The sequence below is a fragment of the Lichenostomus cassidix genome, chromosome 7 (genome assembly GCF_008360975.1).
Source record: "Lichenostomus cassidix isolate B80296 chromosome 7, HeHo_3.0, whole genome shotgun sequence".
In the NCBI taxonomy this organism is placed as follows: Eukaryota; Metazoa; Chordata; class Aves; order Passeriformes; family Meliphagidae; genus Lichenostomus; species Lichenostomus cassidix.
Window position 1 is genome coordinate 5,338,773 of NC_139488.1, and position 24,080 is coordinate 5,362,852.

Here is a 24,080-nt window from a genome sequence, read left to right on the forward strand (position 1 = left end):
GATTTTAACCTCTCCCTTCTTCTCCTGTTTTCTTGTCATGGTGATGAGAACTTTCACCATCTTTGCAAAGCTCTGCCACTTCTCTCTTACTTCCACCCAGTTACTCCTGCTAACAGAAGCAGGAATAGAACTGGTATGCAGTCCAGCTGGCAGGTGAATAGGTGCATCTCCCTGTTAGGATCCACTCCCATCATCTTGGGCATCAAGAATTACATCCTCCACTATCATGTAATCCTTTTCCTGCAAGGCTATGTCCATTTTGAAGGAATAATTTGATCTAACACATTTTTCATCATCAATAGCAGTTTTTTATGGCAGCACTGAATCCTTTATTGAGGACATCTGCAGTAAAATACCACAGAGAGAAGAAACAATTGGGCAGCTCAATTGCTGTTTCTGCTTAGTGTAGATACAGAAAAATAGTGGAAAAATTGGTGGAAGTATTCATGAAACCCATGTCCCATTAAACTTTTGACCAGACAGAGCTGACTCTCATGTGAGCTGCTGGACATTCACACTAGCAAATGAATCATCCCAGGAAACATTTACTTCAGACTTGTGAAAATGTGTGATTTTCAGTTTAACTACGGGCTTTTTTTCTTTGAATTTCCTACCATTTAAAAAACTGCACAAGAACAAGGCTTGTCTGTCACTTCACAAACTGTGTCACCTTACTTTAAGGCTTCCTGTCTCTCACCCTTCAGGCAAGACTTAGTTTTGCATAATTTACATATTTTTATAATTCAGAAACTTTCTGGATGATTTTCCATCATGACTTCAGCTCTTTTGTTGTAAAGGTAACTTTTTAATATGTGACAAAAACATCAACAAGAGCCCATCACAATAAATAGTTACCATGAACTAATCTTGGAAAATGCATTCCAGAAAATCAGCCACTGTAAAAAATAACAAATACTAAGGGCATTAAGAATGAGAATACAGACAGGGCAGGGATGAAGAATTAGAAATAAAAAAGTTCTACTGTGCCCTATTTCTTATTAGAAATATTTCAGTTCCTATTAGATATACTTAAAGGACTCCATGCTCAAACATAGAAAAATGCTGAATTTAACATTAGCTACAAAGCTAATTAAGTAGAATGTGTTGATTTAAAGAATAGCTGGTGACCTAACTTCTGATGTTCCTTGATCATATCTTTTTGTGATCCCACTTTACATTATTTTAAATGTAATGCTTATTAAAAAACCAAGTATGTCATACATGAAACAAATGCATATGTTCCTGTTCCATGTGAAAATTCTAACTTTGCTTTGTGGTTACATGTAATAGATCAATATGTACATTGTTCCTGTCCTCCCACTAGATGGATCTGATCTGTTCTGTTCTTTCTCCCATATGTATTCACATCTGCCATAGTGGGAGGTAACCAGTTTAGAAACGGAGAACAGAACCTTGGACTAAATTCTGATCTTATTTACATCACTCAGTAACAGAGTTAGTTACCAGCCCTTCACACAGGAAATCCTTTATAATTGCTATTTGTACCACATCCTCACCCTTCCCAATTAGGATTTATCTTATTTGGATAACTCACATTATAATGTAGTTTCTATGTGTAAGTACAGAGACAGAGACCAAATCTGTAGTATTATGAGATGCATGGAAATAATTGAAATATTGTTATTTTTAAAATATGGCCTTATGTGTCTCCTGTTGAATAGAAACAATCTCATCTTCAAAGTTTCCTTTGAAATTACAATCTTTTCTGCTTGAATCTCTTTTTTTGTCACATAACTGTTCCTGGACTGATCAATACTGAGGACAGCTTTGCCACTGCTCCTAAGTGCATTATAAATACTATCAATGTTAGTCTCATTCCCCCTTTTTGCTTTCAGCGAGCAGAGACCTTCACTGAACTATCCATGACAATTTTGTCCAATTTCAGAGTTACTACAGTTAACTGAGAATCCTTTTAAATCTTGAGGACCCTGAAAATGGTAGGAAATAGACTATACAGACCAGACAGGTATTGACTTCTTTGGTCCCCATTGGATAGTTTTCACTGTGTGGCTCTATTTCAGCCTTAAATTGGAGCAGAGTAGTCATATAAAAGGGAAAATTCCTTCAACAGAAAATGCACAAAAGCATAAACAAATCATTATATCTGAAGATCTTTTATTATTATATTGAGGGAAGGAAGGGGTACTCAACATGTCAGTCACCTTGTAGAGAACCTGGGTTTTGACAGCAGCAGAATAGTGAAAGCCAGAAATAGAGAGCATACCAAAAAAGATTAATTCTCAGTGGAAAGGCGATTTTCTCCTAAGAACAACCTTTATACTTGCTGTGAAGTTAAAGAAGAGCATGCAGCAGAAAAAGATACCTGATAGCAACCACAGCTTGGCTACTCATAAAACTGCTAACTAAGCACACACTGTATTTGCAGCTCAGAATTCTGCAACTTTCCATAAAGATTTCACTCTATGGGAAACTATGTGTATTGAAATTCATAGAAGTGCTTACTCACTGCAAAAATGTTCTATATCCAAATTAGATTCATTTCATGAGGCAGTAAAATATTACAAATTCAGTATTTTTTACATGCCCACTTTCATGACTTTACTTGCAGTAACTAACAGCATTACCAGACCTCTACAATTAAAAATAAGTAGAATGTGAATAGTAAGGGGTTTTGTTAAGTGCATGTGCTCAGTCACAACTGGTTACTGAAGGACATATTTTTGTTGACCTTTCTTCCCTTGCAGAAGCTATATTTTTAGGTGGAAGTCTGAGATAGAGAAATGTTTTCCACATCTCACAATGGGGAGCTGGGGAGAATTTAGGTCTGTGGTGAATCCTGGAGGCTTTGTAAGGCTCCTGGTGCTCTCAGGAAGTGTGTTGTTTCTATGAAGGACAAGAAAGGCACATTGCTGACACTCTTAATTTTTGGTGGTGCCCTGTTGTTGCCAAAAATGTGGGGGTAAGTCAAAATAATGTTATTTTTGGTATTAGAAGGCCAATGTTACTTTATTCGCAGCACTCAGTGTGTGTGTGGTCACTCCCCAAATGTGTGCAATCACTTTGAGAACTTCTCAATATTTATATGATTTTAGCAAACAAGGAAATTAATGTTCATTGGCTATAAATTATGTAATCATCTTCATTAATTAGCATTCTATCTTTTATTGATTTCTCCATTCTCATGCTAATTAGCCCACATTTGCAGTCTTTTTAAAATCTTTTTCTCAGGGAGGGTTTTGGTGCAATTGCTGCACTGTCTTTGTTAGTTTTTTTCTTTATCTCTGGTTTCTGCAAAACCTCCTTGTAGTCCATAAATTCTCCAGCCTTTGTGTCTATTTCTAAGAAATACACCTCTCCCTCAGGTTTTGTGCTTTGACATGTATCAAGGTTGGTTTAGCAAAACTTATTTTCAAACGGGTTTCTAACAATCTGGGCTTGGGGAAAAACCTTTGCTACATACTGGTCGTAGCAGGAAAATCGCACTGCTTATGATGAGTTAAAATAATTAATTAGAAAAGGTAATTAAAAAGCATTAATTAGAGAAGCACTGTGCTGCCCGTGGTGGCCGAGCCCACCTGCCTGAGGGCTCGGAGCAGTGAGGGCTGCTTGCTGCCTTTGAGGCGTTTGCTTGATAACACTTCAAAATATTTGGCTTTTCAAAAATTACAGGCTTTTTTTTACTGGATAGAAAGCTTCAGGCTTGAGACTTTGATGGAATAGTTGCATAGAAACAAATGGAGATTTGATTGTACCTCTCACAGAGTAGTTCAGGAGAGCACTCAGGGGTTGTTTGCCCCCTAAGACTCCACTCCTCACTTGAGGAAAAAGCTTCATGGTGACCCTGTTTTCTGGATGCCTGAGCATTTTATTTCTGTGCCTGTGACTAAGCAATGTTAGAGCTGACACTTTCCTTTTCTCTGCAGGAAAGTGCAGTGGAATGCCACAACTGTGCTACAAAACAGTGCTACTGTGTACTTATCTTATATGAAGTTAAGATTAATTTTAAGAGAGGCTCTCCCTGCAGTGCTGGTTTGGGTATTCCTTGGGAGGTGGTGTGGATTGGTGTGGCAGTGCTCTGGTGGGTCTGATCACCTGTATTTCCCCTGAATCCCCCACACAAACTCTCTTGGGACTGTTAGGGGGCTGGCTCAGATGGTGGTGTAAAGGGTGAAAGGAAGAAAATGGTTTCACTAGAGGAAAAATAAAGCCAGATATTTAATGCATATGTATATCTCAAAGGTTAGTTTCAAGAGGATGGTGCAAAACGCTTTTCAGTGGTGCCCAGTGACAGGACAATGACCAGTGGCCATAAAGTAAACCACAAGAAGTTGCACCTCAACATGAGGGTGACATTGAGTATGGCAGAGCACTGGCACAGTCTGCCAACCCTTGTTTTCTCTCTTACTGCTGAGCATGATCTTATATAATATGGAATATCTAGTTAGTGTCACCTGCTTGGTTGTGTCCCCTCCCAGCCTACAGCGCACTGTCCTTCAGTCTGGTCACTGGGGAGGCAGAGTGACAAGAAAAAGGCCTCAATGCTTCTCAGCAAAAGCTACAATGTCACTGTGTTACCAGAATAGTTTTTGTCAAAAATCTGTCACCACTGTATGAGCTGCTGTGAAGGAATATAACTCTGCCCTAGGTGGGCCCAGATGTTTGGGTTCTGGAAATCTCCACAGATGGTGAATCCTGTCTGAGCAGGTATTGCCAGGGTGTGTCCATGCCCACTGTGAAATTTCAATTTTTTTTTTTTTTTTTTTTTTTTTTTTAATGCAATGGGAGTTTCCATTGCTGCAGACAGTATTTGTTGCTTGTGTTTTCACTGATTGTTTGGGGAGGACTAGGAGCCATGTCTTCTCCACAGCCATGCTTTAGGCTGCTGAGAGCAGTAGCAACACCTACCTCTTGCAAGCTTCTTCAGGATGAATAAGACATGTTTCTTCAGTCTCTTTCTACACTTCATGAACTAAAGCCTCTGCTTCATTGGAAAGTTGAAGGTGAACACTTATTTTTGCCTCCACTGAGGGCTAACAGTTGTTACTTTTTGTGTGTGGAGCTCAAAACTAGGCAGAGTATTCCAGGCATGGCCTCACAGCTGCCAAGCAGAGCAAAGTCACTCAGCTTTGACCTTGCTGTGATCTTGCTGATCTCTGCTAACCCACGTTAAAATCCTTGCCCAGATAAGACCCCTCAGAAGCGTTTTTTGCAAAGCCTGCCACACAGTCATCTCCAGCCTGGGCAGTTTCCAGGGGATAATCCATCCACACTGCAGGACTCTGCAGCTGTCTGCTCATTTTAACAAATTCTGTATTTCTGCTGCTTTAAAGCAATAAAGTACAGCAGCAGAGCAGAACAAGAGCCTCCAATCCTGATATTGAATGTTAGAATTTTCTTGCTTTCCTATAACAGATGCAGACAGAATATCTGAGTTAGCTTTAAAGTTTTGTGCCCCTTAAAAAGAAGGGAGAGGTGTCCCTTTCTCAAGAGTCTTTCAGATTACTTTGCAAACTGCAATGAGCTACAATGCAAAGTCTAAAATATCTGGTTGTATCAATTTGGGATAATGTGCTGGTTGCTATTATCTGCTGCGGTGAGTGGAACAGAAGGTACATCAGCCTGGCACAGATAATGATTCCCTCATATCACTTTTTCTGAGGTACTTGCACTATCCAGACTAGTTTCAAAAGACTGTAAAATCTTACAGTTTGCAGGTTTGCATTCTGAATTTTTATCTATTTCCAGCGTCTGCCAGCTATATTGAAGTGATACTGTATTATGTATGGGGAAATAGAAAGCTATCATCTCAAAATAGACCATAATATTGCACCTTATTAAAAAACACAAGTGGGTTTTCTGCCAGCAACCATGACTTATGATAATGACTGTTATCAATATGCAATTACTTCTGTTACCCTGGAACATATTGACATTCATTTATTTAAAGATAATGTAACACATTTGTATTCATTGAGGTAATCATTGGATATGATTAAATGTGAATGCCCATCTTATACCAAACAGTAAAATGAAAAAAAAATTGCCATTAGACCTTCTGCACTACTTAAAATAGGTTGTAATAAATTCTGAAAATTGCATTTGAGCTTCTCTGAAACACAGTGACAAACAACCATAAAGAAGCAAAAGCATAACTTGGGTGATTGCCAATTTAAACATTCATTCTTTCTAATGATATAGGGGAAACCTGACAATAAGAAAAAGACCTTCAAATAAAACTGTAATCCCATGTCTGTGGAATGGACTAGAGTTGTGATAATGTGGAACAGAAGTCCATTTAAACTGTGACTCTTAGTGGAGGCAGCAGTCTGTCCGACTGGGTTGTTTAGATCAGTTTTGAAGGTTCGATGTGGCAACAGGAAGGCATTTAGAAGTACTATTTAGGTTTTGAATCACCATTTTATCCCCCACATGCTTCAGAGTTTTCAGGCTTTTGACTAAAACGCATCTATATGTAGTGCATTTGTTGTTTAAGAGTAGTTCTCTGGTGACAGTTTGTTAAGATAATAAGCACTTTGAGGTCCACTTCTTCAAGGACACCAATCAGAGCATTTTCCATATTCAGAGTTTTCTTTTGGTGATGATGGAGAGTGTGAAGTTCAGCATATTTGGTTATCCAATGGTATAAAAGGTTACATGCATTTCTACAATTAACTACTTCTTAGTCTGTTGCTTGTCTAAAATATCTAGGATTTGATGAATGTCAAAAAAACCCAAACCCCACAGCAACAACAAACAAATACTCCCAAAACCCAAAAAAGCCCTACTTAAAACCATCTAAATTTGATATAATCCAGTCTGAAACTATTTCCCTTTGTCCTGATACTACAGATCTTGGTAAAATGTCCCTGTACATTTTTCTTATTAGTCTGCCTTCCCCCACCCCTCTTATTGAACAACTACACTTCGGTCTCCCAGGTGTCATCTCTTCTCCAGACTGAACATTCCCCAAAACAGTCTTTTCTTATATGAGAGATGTTCCAGCCCCCTAATAGTTTTCTCTCTCTGCAGCTGCTCTCTGAGGTCTGTTTTATATGGGGACCCCAAAGCTGGATGCAGTACTCCAGGAGGGTCTCGTGAAAGTGGAGTAGAGCAGAAGCATCACCTTGACCTGACAGCCACTCTTTTTATACAGCCCAGGCTGAGACTGGCTTTCTGGGCTGCAAGTGTGTGTTGTTGTACCATTCTTTTGTCCACCACTGTCTCCAAGTAACCTGCTCAGAAGGGCTGCTCTTGATCTGCACATCTGCTAGTCTATGTCAATAGTGGGGATACCCCTGAGCCACATTAGTGATCAAGGGCAATTTTCAAATAACAAAGCTGCATTTTTGCCCGGTGGTGCCAAGTGTGTAGATGCATTACTAGAATTTCATTATTGATTGTATGTATATAATACAGGTGTATACATTTTGCATCATGCTTTGCAGAAGGACTGGCTGTCTTAATAGCAATTTATAGCTCAATATGATTAGAAGAGACTGTCTTCATAACTTGGCTGACTCTGGCAGTAGGTGCAAAACAATCCAGTGATTTCAAAAGCCTTTGACCAGAATGTTGGTCTCCAAAGCAAAGAAAAATGAAGTTACATTTCTCAGAAATGCAGCTTTTATAAACTGAGCTCACTGCAAGGCTGCAAAGAATTCTCATGGATACAATAATTTAAAAAAATTATCAATCAAGCTAACCTTTTTCGGTAAACTACCTGTTGCTTTGAGTAGGGCCTCACTGTGGTTTTGCCAATACTGTAAGTTGTTTCTGTTCCAGTTTATCTAAATCTGTTTATCTGTAGCTTCCTGTTGCAGCTTGTGTAGTTATGGCAAACCCTCCTCAGTTAAGGGGGAGCTGGTAACTAGAGTCTCAAGCATAGAAACATGATTTGGGTTTAATGGTTTGTTCATCTAATGCTGCAGGAACGCCTGTTCCTCTCACGAATAATTCCTTTTGAATTTGCAGAGCTTTATCTGTGCTCAGAGCTCCTGCTGGAGCTCACAAATGCTTATGAAGCTGTTTCATCCATCATATTTTTTTATGTACTTCTGTGTAAGCTAGAATGTGCTTTGTTCTGTGACCTGACACTTATCAGAAGTGAATTTGCTCTTTATTGGGGAAAGCTGATGCAGAGGTTTTAGTCCTCTGGAGAAGCACTCATAGTTCCTTAATATCATCAGCCTCATGGAAAAGCTGCTCCCAGCCTGATCTGTATCTCTGCATGGTACAGACCCATGGTACTTCCAACAGACAGTAGTTAGGAGTTATGGAATACTGTTGATCTCATTTGCTGCCTGGACCCTCACTTCATTAAAAAAAAAACCCAAAAAACAAACTAGTTTTCTGTTACCTGAGAGAAATTTTCTGGGCCTATGGATAGGGGTAGTAAATTGATAAAAGGAGGGTTTTTCATACAAGATTTTCACATGTTGCTTTGCCCACTGCTGTCTCCAAGTGCCTGTTCTGGCTCACTATGCTGACAAGCAGGAATTCAGTGATTCCTAGGCTGACCTTCCTCACACATCAAAGCCAAGGTCAGCAGTTGGTTTTGAGACTTACCTATAGCTCTGACTTTTGTTTTAGCCCTGAGCTGGCTTCTTGCATTTTCTTCTGCACCTCGTTCAGAATATATCATCTTGCGTTGTCTTTTCTGGAGTCTTTAACCCTCGTCTAATCCTTCTGTGCACCAGGCAGTGCCACTAAAATGGCCTAATGTGGACCTGGTTAACCTCTGAGGTAGGTGAATTCCCCTGGATTAACCTGCCCCAGCACACTTCTCGGGAAAAACCTGCATCTGGATGCTCATGGTTTGCTCTTCAGAGACTTTTGCTGTAATGCAACTCAGGGACAAAGTGCTACAGGTTAAATTAATGCCTGTCTCATGTAATTTCAAAATTATGTAATTAAATGTTCTTGTAGATGGTCCAAGTCCTACTTGGGTGGATGGGTATTAAACATTTCTTTCTTACTGTAGAAATGGAGGCTTTTAAAATAAACATAGGAACAATGTCTCCTGCCAGAAACTTCTTGAAAAGACTCAAATACTGTAATTTATTTTAAAGTGGCCAGATCTCTACATATAATTTTTCATCAATTATTGTTTAAAACATTTTCGATTTTGAAAAATTGTAGTAGGTTTGACAAGCACTTGACTGACATCATGTTGATTAAATAGCATTTCCTCTGACAACCCCAATGAGACCTCCTACTCACAGTAGATGCATGAGCTAATTGAATTCTTTTTTTAAACTGCTTTTGAATTTCAAACTATACAAGTGACACCAGACCCCCTTCTCCCACACAGCTCAAATATATACCTTTTTGATGGCTCCTTTTGGCATGCCACATAGGTAATATCAGTGCCTTTGGTAAATGCATCAGAATATTTCTACTGTGTTCTGAATCAGAAATACGGAACTAAAAGTTTGGTTTTTTTTTTTTTTTTTGAAACTGAGTTCAAGCCTAGTGCCATCAATTTATAGCTTTATGGGTGATAAAAAAGTGTGATAGCTCAATTCTACAGAGCTAGAATATCACAGAATGATTTGGGTTGGAAGGGACCTTAAAGATCACCCAGTTCGAACCCCCTGCCTTGGGCAGAGACACCTTCCCTCGACCAGGCTGCTCCAAGCCCAATGTACCCTGCTGCTGAATGTTTTCAGGGATGGGACATTCACAACTCCATTGGACAACCTGTGCCAGGGCCTCACCACAAGCTTTGATTGATTTAGCAGTGATCTTTTGTCCCAATGTCAGTGAAATAAAATCATATTCATTATGATGTTGCTTATGAGGGAGGAAATACAGCTCTACATAATGGTTTTATTGACCGCATGCTTCATATAAGGATGTTTCTATAAAACAATTAAAAAATATATCAAGGCATGATAGGAACAAGTCTTGAATTCATGTTAAACCATGAATTTTCACCCCTAAATACACTGCTTTTTATATGAAAGAAACCATATTAGTGGTTCATCCCAGATTATTTGGCAGAAGATACCTGGTTTTGTCCTCTGGATGTTGAGGAAAGCAGTAAGGAATGCAAGGCTGATGGAGCCACTTGAGCCAACAACATGTGTGTATAATGATTTCTGCTTTCCAATTGTATTTTCTGCTTGAGGGAATATACCACCGTAAGTATACTTTGAAGGCACCTCTCTTAGTCAAAATCTCATTCAGTATCATCGCAGACACCTTCTGCAAGTCTCTAAATATCTGATATGGGATATAACAGTTATTTCTGGTGCTTAAGTATCTTTGCCCCATATGGATATAGCTTGAGTAGAACAAAATGTTTTTCCATAGGGTACATTGACACAGTCTAGTTCCATAAATGCAGTAGCTGCTATAATTATGTGGTAACTCATGTTGAAAACATGAAATCATTATCAACTATTCTGCTGTTTCTTTGGCTCCTACATCATCCTGTTTGGCTGGGTTTGGGTGCAGGTATCTGGTGTGGCAAGTGATGTCCAGGCTGAAATGGCTTCTAAATATCTTCTGGGGTTAGTTTTGGAATAAAACAGTTAATCTTGTCACATAAATACAGCTCTTCATTCTGGGTGGAAGAGGGTGACAAAGGATTTTTGACTGTGTCTTCCTTTTCCATTATGAAGTTAAAATGTTACCATGTAATACTGGCAGTGTTTTGGAAATTGCTATTTTTGCGGTAGAACACTCCTTTTTATTCAGTTCTGCAGGTTGTACAGTTTTCTCATTATGCTTTGAAAAATTTAAGCTTCACCTCTTCAACATGCTTTATTGTGTATAACTAGAGACTCCCAGTTCATATTAATTGCTCTGATATTTTCTTCTCTGTACGTATGGTTTCTTTTAAAAACTAAGATGATTTTCTGTAATTTGTGTTACCCCTTTCTCAATATGTCTGTACTCACCAGATCAGCAAAATGAAGCTTCAACATTATAGTTGTTTGCCTCCCAGTGTGAGCTGTCTTTCAGAATTTGTATAGTATCATGGACAAGACGTTTTCTGGTTAGAATGTTTCATTATAATCTGTGTTGACTTTCTACTCTAAGTGTTTCAAGAGTTGTGGTCTGCAGTTTCGACGTCATTATGTGTCTTATACCTACAATATTAAAACTATCAAAAACATTAAAAATAGAATAAATTTGAGGATTGGAGATAATGAAGGTGCATATCTTAGTTTATGATAATAACGGAGCATTTTTTAAAAACTTATTTCTATGGAGGGAAACATATGTGAAAAGAAGGTGCATTTGTCATTTGGGTGTGCTATGTATGAATAAGTTTTTAGAATAGGAAAAATAAATAAACCTCAACCCCTTCCCCCCATCCCAGACTTATGGGGTTTGGAGTAGAATATCTTTCTATAAGGGCTTGACTTACTACTACTTGCTTTCAGAAGGATATTCTGAAAAACATCTTGAAGTGGACTAAAATATTAGGGAAGCACTAATAAAAAAATAAAATTAACTAAATGACATTAACTGCTTCACTCAGCCAAGGTGACATTGTGCATTAATTGCATTTTTCTTGATGTTTTACATTTTTTGTAGGTGTTAGTTAACTGTCAAGTATGTTATCTGGTGGAAAAAATTAACTTTATTAGCATGGACATTTAATAACAAGCGGTTTATATGTAGTGTAATTTTTTGGTCCAGTAAATCAGGCTGACTTATGTGCCCCATCTCCTTCTTCCAGGGGATGTAAAAGATTAATATATTGTCTCTTCTGAAAGTCAATGCTGTCTTAATAATCTGAGGGCACAGGAAGTGCAGAGTTAGGTGTGGAATGTTGTTTGCCACTTCTGGTTTGGAAACCTAGATTGTATTAATACAAATATTGAAACCCAAATTCCAAGCCAAGTATGTTTTTCCTGTGATGGAAGTTGCTGCATGATCTCTCTCTGCCCTTATTTTGACCCACAAGCCTTTTGATCTATTTTGCCTCTCCAGTTCAAGAGTGGAGTGGTAGAGTGGCTTTGGGCACCTGATGTGCAGTAGTGTGGGTTCACCTCACTGTTCTAGCTGTGATGATTATGAATTAATTTTACCTTCCTCCACACTTATGAGTTCATTTCCTGAACATAAATTATTTTCTGGGGAATAACTAATTGTTTGTAGAGAGCAGGGTGATTTTCCTGTTGGTACGGGCATGACCCTGAATTGAGATTTTTTTAATATGTTCTGACGTACAATTATTTGACAAGTAACAGTAACTTAAAAAAACAAACCAACAAAACTGTGAGTGTGTACCAGTTTCCTCCTCCACGAGGATCTGGCATAAACTGCTTTACTAACCTTCAAAGAGATATGTAAATGCAACTGTGCCCTTCACTATTAACAAGAAAGTGAGAAGATTCACACGTTTAAATATGGTGTTTAGAGTCTGAATGAGTAATTCATAATAGCAGATAGTTTGCAATGTGTAAGGAGTTGAGTCATTGTCATCCCTTTCTGTTCACAGATTGTCTGTAAACCTGGCTCTGGGAGCTCAGTGAGCAATGAGTAGCTTCCAGTTCATGTTGTGCATGTGTGTGCATTGGTCTGCAAAAACTGGAACTGTTCCCCAGCTTTGATCTGTCATGTCCAGAGAAGTTATCCTTTTATAACAGGGCAAGAGGTGACCAAGCTGTGTTGCAAACAAAATAAGCTCCACTGAGACTAAAGTGTTTATGAGGATCACTTGTGTCTGCTGTCATCAAGTTTGTGTCTGTTCCTCCTTCAAGGTGAAGCTCAAGAATCCTGTTCTAAAAGTCCAGCTAAGTGTGTCAGTGCTGCACTTGACAAATTAACTACATAAAGTGGTTTTAACCTTGAGCTAAGCTTCACAAAAGGCATGTGAAAATATTGGAGTAGCTCAGTGGTCTCTAATTAATAACTGATGTCTTCTAGGTGTTTATAAATTCAGATAATTTCCCTAAATATGATTTCCTGAATGAAAAGCCTGAAAAACTAAATCTGCAGGCTCAGGTCTGGAGAAAAAGTAATGTTTAGACTTGAGAATCTGAACCTAAGTCATCTCTTCACTACTTAAAATCCAGATATATCTGTATTTTGTAAGACTAGGATGAATTTTCTGAGTTCACTTGCTAGTAAAGTTGGATACATGCCTGTCAAGAAAATAGAGGTAAAGACTTTACTGTTGCTCTGTTATTGCAGAGTATAATATTTTGTTGTGCTGAACTGTCTCAAAATGCACTGTTTCAAACCATTCCATGAAACACAATCTTCCCTATCCCCGGACAGGTCAGACTGCAGCTCTGTTCTGCACGAGAATACTGGAGGAACACACCTTCCCTCACCAAGTGCTGGAGTTAAATATGCCCAAATTCTAGCTGATAATCTGCTAGTCATCTGGTTATGTACCAGGGACCACAATTTGAGTGGCTCTAATGGGGCAGGATAGAGGTAGCTAACCAAAAAGCTTCAGTCCAGACAGGGTGCCGTTTTCTGTTGACCTGAGAGAAAGCTTTCCATCAGTACGCTGAAACACTTGAATTCCTGCAGTTTCAAAAGGTTTATTTTTGAGGTATTTTGACATTTTCAGATTGACATTTCTAATTGTACTGTGTGAGAGCTTTCTTCAGAAGAGATGTGCAATATTTCATTTAGCATTTGTTGTAAAAGGATTTAGGGATATTTTTAGAGGAGAAAATTATCAAAGGCCTAGAAAATTTTAAACAAAGCTTGAAAAGAATGCATGCAGCAGATGTAATTTTAAATAAGAAATAGAGCTACTTCAAAATTTTTGTATCTATTTTTTATTAAACTCCTTGAATGTGATAATAACTGTTATCTATGGATCAGGTATTTTCTGCAACCTCTAGGTTTTTGGGTTGTATTTAAGATTAAAAAAGTGTACAAAGATGGGCTTAAAATTTTAATTCAGTAGCCATGAAGTGTTTGTCCTCTCAGGCTTTATATGGAAAGAAGAGACTTTGACGTTGACTGACATTGTTCATATAATTACTGTGCATTTTTACTGTATTTGGATTGATGAAAGACTAGAGATATAATTGCAGAATACAAGTTCCTTAAACTGGCAATAAGAATGGATCAAATCAGTTTCCATTTTTTTTCAGATTCCTTCAGAATAGATCCTTCTTTCCAATTAATTTTCAATTTTTAAATTTATTTTTTCTTCTTCTCTGTCCCTCCCTCCAAACCAGAACCTCATTCAGTAACTTAAAATTATTCAAAGGATTCCTGCTGATTTTGAACAGATCAGAGCAGTAAGTTTGTCCTTTTGTGTATCTTATCTCTAATCTGAGTATCCTTTCACCCTGGTGGACCTTTTAATTTCAAACTACTTCATTGCTCCCATCACTGTTCAGTGAGGTTTGGGCTTAAAAGTCACTTACCTGTGAAGATTCCATGAAAGGGGAGATTTACAGCAAATGTGGAACCATCACCTATGTTGACTTCTGTACAGCTGCTATCTCCTGTTTCCTTTGCTCACTGCCTCCCTTTTATCTCAAAAGAAGCACTTGCTGTTTTGGACTTGCTGTTTTCATTTGTGCCCTTATGTCCTTGCTCCTTACAGACATCCTCCTACTTTGGAGAAGCCATTTTCCCCTCTATGCCTATTCTTTGTCACATGCCTGCTCTAGTGTGTGATTTATGAAGTCTGTTCACTAGTCTTAATTTCTGGTTCTTCCTCTTCTTTGAGTGCAGTGTCCTGCAGTATTTGTTTTGTGTGTGTGGCAATGGTGACACAGTACTGGATCATCATGCCTCGACTGCAGCATGTGTTTGCAACATACACACTTGCATGGAAAAAGAATTTCCTCTTAAAATGAGATTACTTCTAAGATAGGGGTGAATAAGAAGGGTAAGTATGAGGAGAGCTGTCGGTGCTGCTGGAGGGCTGATCACTGAAGTGAAGCAAGAAGGAGTTTCTTTAGACTGCATTGAACAAACTGCTGTGGTATAGATGTGCTGTGATGAGAATAGTGGCTGTGAATCCTTAGTGCATGGATGGGCAGGAAAGCCTGGCCCAAAAGATATCAGGAGTAATAACCAAGGTTTATCTAGACACTGGAAGGGAGAAAAAGAATTGGCAGTGACATGCCAGTGATGGGTTTGAGTGACAAGGAGCAGAGAACTGCCTTGCATGAGTAGGAAAAAGAGTTAGCTTAAGAGGGAAGGTCAGGATTTCCGTTTTTGCCTTGTTGAGCTGTAGGTGAAATATCAGCAGCCATAAGGAGATGCCAGAATAGAAAGCTCAGAGATGAGTCATTCACTCGGAAACGATGGTTGCGTTTGTGTTTTCAGAGAAGACAAGCCAGAGGCATCTTACTGAGGGAGATATGAGTAAGAACATGTGGAAATTCCTGTAGCATTCCTGGAATCCTGATTCCCCCATTGGAAGGGAAATCTGGTAGGCTGTCTGATATTAAATAGGGAGGATTAAACCCCAAAATAATTAAGGGTATTATGATAATTTATCTGGTTCCTTTATAGAGTTTGCTTCCTCAGATCACTTCTACCTTTCTGGTTTCTGCAAGTATGCTCCTGTGTTGAGATTTTTCTAATAACTATTTTTAAATGTGCCCCATCAGCAAGTATCTATTTTCCTTTTAGAGCCTTGAGATAACTTCTGTTCTGTATGTTGCCATTACCCAGAAGTCAAACTGGATGTATTTATGGTGCTGTAATTTTTAGAGCCAATTGCTGTAATTCAGGTATCCTGAATTCATCGCCTGTTTTCTCTCCTCTTCACTTGAAGACAAGCAGCCACATTTGTGCTGGAAAAACTTGATATTGCAAGTTGGTATCTCGACACTGATGGAACAGAAGTTGTACAAGGCAGTAGATAACGTGCAGATTGATGGTTTTAAATTCATATTGAAGCAGGATGTTAAATGGGAGAAGGGAATTTTTATTAAATAAATAGCTAGGAATTTTGTTATATTGAAATACCTAGTTCCTGCAGCAGTGGCTTTCTGCTGCTTTGAAGCATGAGCTTTAAAGTGAAAGGATGCTGCAGTTGCTTCCTGGCCCTCTCACATGGAGGAACATGGGGTTCAGTCCTACAGGTTGCTTCTGGTCTCATGTCAGTCTGAAATAATTACTTGATCCCACAAGTGTGCTTCTGTTCCTTGGCAAATTGCCTTTGTGAGATAAAAAAATGAGCTTTCCACTTCTGTTGTTGTGTCTTAGTTGACCATTTTGTTCTCAGTAGTGGTATTTGCCTTCTCCTCCTGAGGTATTTAATGCTCTAATGGATCTAGAGGCATCTTGCTCCTCACAGATCATTGTCATGCTGGATACACACATCCTGATTTGTACTGGTTTCTTATTATTCAATCTTATATCTCAGCCACTCTTGCAAAGACTCTTTGGAAAGCCTCTGTATGCCAAGAAATGTGAATTTAATCTACATATTTCAGATCTCTCAACTGATCTGGTAGCTGGGCTTCTCAGCTCCCAGGTCAAACCCTGGCAGAGGGGTGTGCATTTCAGTGTGCTCTGTGACACCCAGGACATGAGTGAAAACAGTGTTTGCTCATCTGCTTTAAGATTTGCTCTTTCACATGCAGATGGCTCACAGTTGGATCTTGCTGTGCTTAAAAATGGATCTTGCAAAAACAGATTCAGGCTGAAAGAATAAAGTAGGAGACAAAGTTATTTCAACTGGTTTTGCTGTGTTAGCTTGTAATATTTGTATTAATGTTCTCATTGGGCTGTGGCTTTCTATGCTATAGTTTTGGGGACAGGAAGGTTTTTGAACTCTGGTTCACTGTGTATCTCTCAGCACTTGACAAGATGATATTTTTAGGAAAGGCTTGGTGTTTTCTGTATTCAGGCACATGTGAGTATGATCACAGAGAGTACACGTGTATATAACATTGCCTGAGCCAGACTCCTTGTTCCACTGCTGTGCACAGTGCTTGTGTGGTTTGTCTGTGTGATGAGCTGGCACACTCAAAATTGCTTCCCACCTGCAGTTTAGGGCTGTGCTGAGGATGGAAATTGTTTCTGGTGGATACAACTCTTCTTTCTCAGCTCTCTGGGAGCAGTATGTGATGTAGGACTGGAAATCTTCCCCAGCAGAGCACTGCTGTAAGTCGAATAAGGGGCAATTCTCAATTAATTCCTTGTGCATTGTTTCAGGCCACAGCCTGCATTGAATCATTTGTGCAGCAGTGTTTGAAATCCAGTGTGAGTACACAAAAGGGAAATGGTCCCTCTTCTTAGACTGATGTGATGATCAGCTGGAGAGATAAAGTAGTCCTGCTATATTTCCATTACTCTTAAAGGCAGTGTAAGTTCATGTGATTAAGTATCACTTGTTTGATCCAAGTAAAATTCGGCATTTTCATTTATCATCCTTTCAAGTAACAAAATGGCTCATTCTGGGTTTTAGGCAGCTAGCTTGCAACACTTAAAATAAAGTTTATTGTATTAAGTTTGTCCTTTTCACACTCTTGTGAAATGAGTCTCAAATATCTTCAGAAACATTGGTGTACTAGAAGTACCTTCAGGTCTGAAGAGCAGAAGTCTCCATTAGGGAAAGTGACTAATTTTTTTAATAACCATGTTGTGTCTACTTTATCTCTTCAATACAGATATATTAATCAGCAGACTCTTCAATGTATAAAATATTTATGTACTGCAGAGAACTTTAGTCAAGCTCACATGTTTTCTCCAGGGAAACAATATTAAAACAGACTGTTATATGTTAAAAGCCTTCTTGTGGTGTCTGTTGGAAATAGCTCAATTGATGACTCGTTGCCATTAGGCAATATGTCAAAATATTAGCTCAAAACTATTTTGCTAATAGCTACCCTAAAAGTGATAATTTTTACTGTGGAACAGATAGATCAATGTAGAAATGAATAGACTGCTGATTATCTTACTGCAAAAAAATATACCTCTGCCTTTAAACTTCTTCTAAAATAACGAATGAAAAAGTAGTCTGTGCAGCAAAGAGCAGTCAATGCCATCTCATTACTCCGTAGAAGGTAAATGAGACAATTCTATTCATATAATTGCTTCACAAATACAAATGTTTGCTTAAGCAACTTGACTTCCATAGATAATGTAAGGCTGGCTGGTGCTACTATGACTTTAATCAGTCGTGTGAGGAATTGCAAATGAAAACAAAATCTTATTTCAGAAAGTGATGTGTCCTTATTACCTTAAGCAGCAAACATCATACATGGGGTTTTTTATTTGTTCTGCTACATGCATACCTTCCCAATCTTGCCTTCCCAATGTGGCTTCAAAGGTAAGCTAGAGAAATTATATTTCAGCAGTTCCTGTGGGAATTATTTAAGTCTCACACTTGAATAAGTGCCTCAGATACCTGATGTCTGTCATAGCAGACAAAACCAGTAGCAAAGCTACAACTGAAATGTGTCCAATTAGCTGAAAACTCCATTTAACAAGAAAATGAAATATATATGTGTGCAAAAAAGAAACCCTGCAAAAAAAACCACAAACCAACCAAAGGAAAAGAACTTAAAAAAAAAAAGCGCCAACCAAGGCACCAACACTAAAGAAAAATTATTTCAGTATTATGTCTATGTTGGAAGTGCTATTTGTTTTTATTAAGGCTTTCAACAAGAATTTGAATTGGCTAACTGTAGCCATGGAGGAAATATTTAGTGATTGAGGAGTTTGAAGTACTTTAGGGTCAAATTGAGCTAAGAAAGCCCACCTGAAGGTATTGCTGAAGGCAAGGGGGAGTTCAGGCAAGAAAAAGAAAACTAGCTAATAATTTAAGCAAAATCCAAGCAAATATCCCCCCCTCCAAAACCAGACCAAAGCAAAAAAAAAACAAACCCAAAAACCAAATCCAAGCAAAAAACCCCAACCAACCAAACAAAAGCAATAAAAAAATAAAATCCCAAACAAAATATCCCAAAACCTGAAATCCAACCAAAACCAGTCCTGAGAAGTCCAGAAACCCTTAGGAAACTCTGTGTAGCAGAGTCAAATATCTGTGGGAAACAGTAGCTAGAAGTCAAAGTAATAGATTAAATGGCAACACTGTCCGTGCTAAGTAAGTGACTGTACTAATTAGAGCACGGTGTGCTCCCTAATTGCTCCAACAGGTTAGATAACAGAAATGAATGCGCCAGGAAGGTCCTGCTGCCTGCAGGATGGTTGAGTGGAGCACATTGGAGGTTTTGTGGTTCCTCATGCAGCAGCACCAGAGGTGAGAAAATTCCCAGTTAGTGCCTCACACAGGCACGTCGCTCATCAGCCTCTGCTGCTTCTCAGCTTTTCCATTCCTTCTCTTTTAGGTGTTCTGTATCCACCAATGGGTGGAATGAGCTAAAAAAAGGTGCCAGCAGTATAGGAAATTTGAATAAAAGATTCCTAAAATCCCTTTAAACTTCTGTTTAAAGTCTCAGGCCTACCTGACACCCCAAAACTGGATGCAGTACTCTGAGGGGAGTGGCTCTGGGAGTGGGATGGAGGGGTAGAATTGCCTCCCTTGTCTTGCAAAAATATTTACCATTTCTAGATGATTTGGTAAACTGTTTTACTTTGGTTTGCATTTCAGTTTGAGGTTGCTTTTTGTTGTATCTTTTATTGGAGAAGTAACAAGGTCTTTTGACAGTGATTTTATTGTACAAACATAAAGGTGATTTCAGTACTGAGAGATTTTCTCAATGTATTTTCAATTTCCTGTCTGCCCTTATGTTGTATAGGATAGATTGTACGGGTAAAATATTACTAGTCCTTAAATTAAATTGCAATGGAAAGTGTTAAATGATGTTTTTCATGAAATTTCTGCAAGAAATGCTAATACTGAATGAAATAGAGCTTGGCTAATATAAAACCATACCTGGCTAAAGATTTGTACTTTTCTTATATATTTGATTTGCATTAAGTTTGCTGATATAAAAATCGTCCAAAAAAGACCTTTCCCAAACCACCCTCTCCCATTTACCACCTTGATGCCAATGTCCCATCACATGACTCTTGCATTGCTAAAGTAGAAACTATTCTCAATACTGGTTTGCAGTTGCCACTTAAAAGTCAGCTTTTGAAAATGCAATCACAGCATCATTGTTTGGAGACAGTGAAACAATAATGCAACTGATTCTTAGCAAATCAGTTCTTTGAGTTAAAGAACCAAAATTGTTAAAAGGGAGCTAGAGAAAGCAAAGACTTAGAAGTCTGATAATTTTAGGGTTTGGAGGAACGGCTGTTTTGGTTGTTAAAAATGAAGTACAAAGCCGATGAGTTAGGTTGTCATCTTGAAGATATTATTCAGCTTTAAACTTCTGAGATCATCTTTGCTTAATTTGGGTTTGCAAAATTCAGAACAGTGTTGAGAGAAGTGACTGTAGAGGCTACACAGACAGTCATTGGTCCTTCCCATAACCAGAGCCTGGTTGTTTTACCTGTAAAATAGCTGATGAATAATTATTCATAGCTGACAATTTACTTAGTAGTGGCCATGTGCTTGGTTCTGTCAGGCCTTCCTATAGTGATAAGGTCAAAAAAGGATATGATTTTATGCCATGTGAAAAAGATCCTGTTTTGGGTGCTGCCATCAAAGCTAGACACCCCACCTCTTAGTGAGTCTATGACAAATAGTGGGGTAAATCTGAGGCACCAGAAGTACTGACTAAATTTTCTGTTCCCCCAAAGCTCTCCAAGACCTGCTTGGCTGGGAGCCCCATCCAAAGGTCAGAAGTGCTTCTGGGATGGGAACTCCTTACCTGCAGTCACAGGTAGCATTGCCTGTGCTTGTGTTGCAAGATTAGCAGCTGAGGCACTTCATTTACAGCTACTTCAGCTTTTTTAGCAGACTGAAATGCAAGTAATTGCTCTCAAATGCTTGGATGACTGAGCCATCACTTGGTGTCTTGCATTCTATCGCCTTGCAGATCCAATACTCAAACAGCTTTTACAGACTGAAAGCTGCTCTTCACAGTCCACCAAAGAGGAAATTGCCACCTTCCTGGTCATTACCATGATTTTTCTGACAATATCTACTTTTTAAGAGCCACTTTGTAAAAATGATGTTCCAAACCAGTCAATGGGTCAGATTCCCAACGAAACCTAGCTCTTCTTTTTGAATACCCTCTGTTTTGTGGTCAGATAGGAAAAGGCTGCGGGCAGCTTAAACCTAAATAAGCTACAGCTGTGCTCCTAAACAAGCGAGGTAAACACCTTTGTTAGCAAATAGAGCAGTGAATGCAGACTGTAGGACTAATTAGAAAAGCACCTGTGGGTAGTTTACTGCCCAACGGTCATGTAACAAGGAACACCTGTGATGTAGTGAAGAGTATAAAAAGGGGTTCCAGGGGATCATAAATTGCTGATGCCTAAGACCACCATCCTGTGTGTCAGCGTCTGAGTCCACCGTCATTCTTCAACTTTCCTGGTTGCACAAGGAGAAAACTTGTTTGAGAAAGGTAAAAAATATTATTCTTGGCAATTCAGCAGCATATTTTTTTAAGATAGGAAAATGTTAACAGTCAATTACTGCATGTGACGCTTGCAAATCTGATGTCATTCATTCCCCTTGCTTTTATTTTAGGAATTCTATGCATATTTTTGAGGTGTATTTAATAATGAATATTTTTATATTCCATCTGGTTGCTCATATAATAGGTGTGCGTATCTTGGTAAGTTGTAAATCAGCTATGAGGAGTTAGGTAGATGGATATTTTACCCAATTTTCTTCTATTTATATTCGAAGTCTAATTTTATCTGTCTTGTTTTTTCTTGTAGCAATTTCAGTGTTAAATCTTACAAGTAGATCAAAAGTGAATTTGCCTCTGGCAGCCAGACTCAACAACAGAATCTTTGTAATTTTTAGTGATAGAAGTGATTTCAGCTTCAGTGTTGAAGCTCTATCAGGCATAGTGGAAGATGAGTTACCTACAAGATGTCTTTCTGTGGTTAATAGGTGTTGTGATGTTTGGGGATTATCAAGGGGCTCTATAGGAACAGTGCTTTCATCTGGTTTGTGCTTTGCAAAATAAGTTGTCCCACGAAATTTAGTCCAAGCTCAAGCAATGAGATGTTAGTCTAGAAGTGAAGGCTAAGTTTTATGCTTCCACATGATTTAAATTGTTCTCTTATAGTTGAGAATGCATAATATAGCTTCTTAGATTGTTTCTGCTCTTACCTATTTGTCTCTCATAATCAGTGACCTGCTGTAAAACTGACCCTTAGAAAAGGACAGGAAAATATGAACCAGAGCAGCTTGTCAGAGTGCAAAATGCAGCGCCAGGTCTGCATTATGTGAGCTCTGTGTGATGGAAAAGGTGATGGACGTGCAGCAGTCCAATAATGTGGAGGGAGATAGAATGTTCTGGAGCTGAGTGTGAAAAGGGTGGGGAAAAAATGTTTAAACTTCTGAGTGTAGGGGGAAAAAAACATGGAAAAAACCCCCACAACCTCCTGCCCCAACATCTTCTGTGAGGTTTTTTTAACGCTTAACAAAAGGTCAGAAAACTTTCCACACCAGAATGTATCATCTCGTGGATTTTCTTGGAGAATGCTATTCAGATAATTTGCTTATAATTTTAATATTCAGAGTTGGGGTTGTGTTCCCCTCAGTGAATAATCTATACAGGGAAATGTGATCTGAAACTGTTAATGAATTTAGGTCAAATTTGAACAGGAAATAAAGTTTCCAATGCAGAATTATAAATGAATGCTGGTGCCTTAAGTAGGGCAAGTCTTAAAACAGTCATCTAAGATTTTTTTTTTAACCCTGTTTCATAGTGCAGCTTGACAGGGTGACACAGCATCATCTTGGTGATTTTTTTTTTCCCCCTGAGCACATTCTATGCACAAGGTGATAAGCAAAGCTTTAAAGAATGTGATGGATGACTTTGCAGAACCTCAAAGTCAAGTGACATATCACAGCTTGATCTGAGTCTCAAAGAAACGGAACGCAACAGTCAGGTTTTCTGTGATAGATGAGATCTCTGGGTGATTGCAACCTCAGCAGAAAAAAAAGGTGGACATAAAACTTGCATTCCTTAACATATTTCAATCAGTTTTACTTCATCCTGGGTTGAAACTTCCAGCTTACTTTACCCAAATAAATTTTGCTATCGAGGAATATTTTTGTGTTGAAATAATTCACCACTTTGCCATATTTCAGTGATACATCAAGAGGTCTGTTTGCTGTAGGAAAAGATTAGGTAAAATTGGCTTCATGCAGCTTTCCATTGCAAAGAACAGTAGAAAACAGTCAGAACAATAGACAACAGTCACAAGAGAAAGTTTGTAAGCACAAACATTAGCGTCTCTCCCTCAGCTTTAAAATGTTGAGTTACTTCCCTCAACCTTTTGTTATCCAGTATGGTTTTAGTGAAGCTCTGGGTTTGTACCAAAACAGGTGATCATAACACATAAGGGTCCCTGCTTTTATTCCTTGCTCCAAAAGGGAAGAAAGGCAGATTTATGAGAAACCTTCCTGTATCAGTATAGTCAACCCTAAGGAAAATATTTAGGCAGTTTTTTGGACCCTTGATTTACTCTGTTGGCAAAATTCTGCCACATAAACTGTCACATGGTAGTGTGTGGCCTAACTTCATATTCACCTTAGCACATTCAGTTAATCTTTCTGGAACAGAAGTGTGAAAAGAAGAGTTAAAAACTAAGTCTGAGAACCAGCAGTTCTGGCCCTTCTGTTCTTTGTATGAAAAGAATGTAGCAAATATTTCCATATTTCAGCTTATAGTCTTAATTTTTTTTGTATTGTCTTTCTCTAGTTATTGGAAGAAATGATTATTTATCCTTAAATGCATATTTTATTTTCACAATAACAGTAAAACAGCAATTTGTTATGTAAAAAAAAAAAATTACTGAAAATCAGTTTGAGTTTATTAAATGAGTAGTAACTGGAAAACCCAACTTTATCAGTATTTCCAGGCACAAAAAATGCTGCATTTGCTCACTCTGAATACACTCATGCAAATTAAACTGACTTTTTAAAATACAGTATGGGTTGAAAATGAATTGCCACAGAGTCTTTGAACTTAGGGATATTAAAACATGAATTACATGTGTTATTTATAATTGAAGAATATTTCTAGGGATCTGTACAGTTCTTGTTTAAAGCAATGCAGCATCCAGTCTTCACTGAAAAGGCTTTAATAAAGAGCACTGTCTTT

The 24,080-nt window shown here is 38.4% G+C and overlaps 1 protein-coding gene across 1 annotated transcript in view; it reads left to right on the plus strand.

Moving 5' to 3' along the window:
• The first annotated feature begins 21,275 nt into the window (after window positions 1-21,275).
• ZNF804A (zinc finger protein 804A) overlaps window positions 21,276-24,080 on the plus strand; it is a 361,702-nt gene continuing 358,897 nt past the window's right edge. Inside the window, exon 1 of the mRNA XM_085065957.1 lies at window positions 21,276-21,359. The gene's annotated coding sequence lies outside the window, so the exon portion shown is untranslated. The remainder of the gene's footprint in view (window positions 21,360-24,080) is intronic.